A 224-nucleotide genomic window follows, 5' to 3' on the forward strand; every position below is an offset into this window, starting at 1 on the left:
TCAGCCACGAACCCAAGGTACTACGCATGAAACCTCAAACGCCATTCTCTGCCGTGCATTCTCTCACTATCTCCCCCATATAATAATAACCTCGGTCCTTAGTTTTAAGAGTAAGGGCTGTTAAAATCCGTTAGATGTTAATGATGAGTCAGGAACTCACATAACGAGCAGTTAATGTCCATTTTCCTTTGAAGTGATGGCGTAATTAGCTGCTTCTTGGGGTC

This window comes from Penaeus monodon, chromosome 25 (genome assembly GCF_015228065.2).
Source record: "Penaeus monodon isolate SGIC_2016 chromosome 25, NSTDA_Pmon_1, whole genome shotgun sequence".
Lineage (NCBI taxonomy): Eukaryota > Metazoa > Arthropoda > Malacostraca > Decapoda > Penaeidae > Penaeus > Penaeus monodon.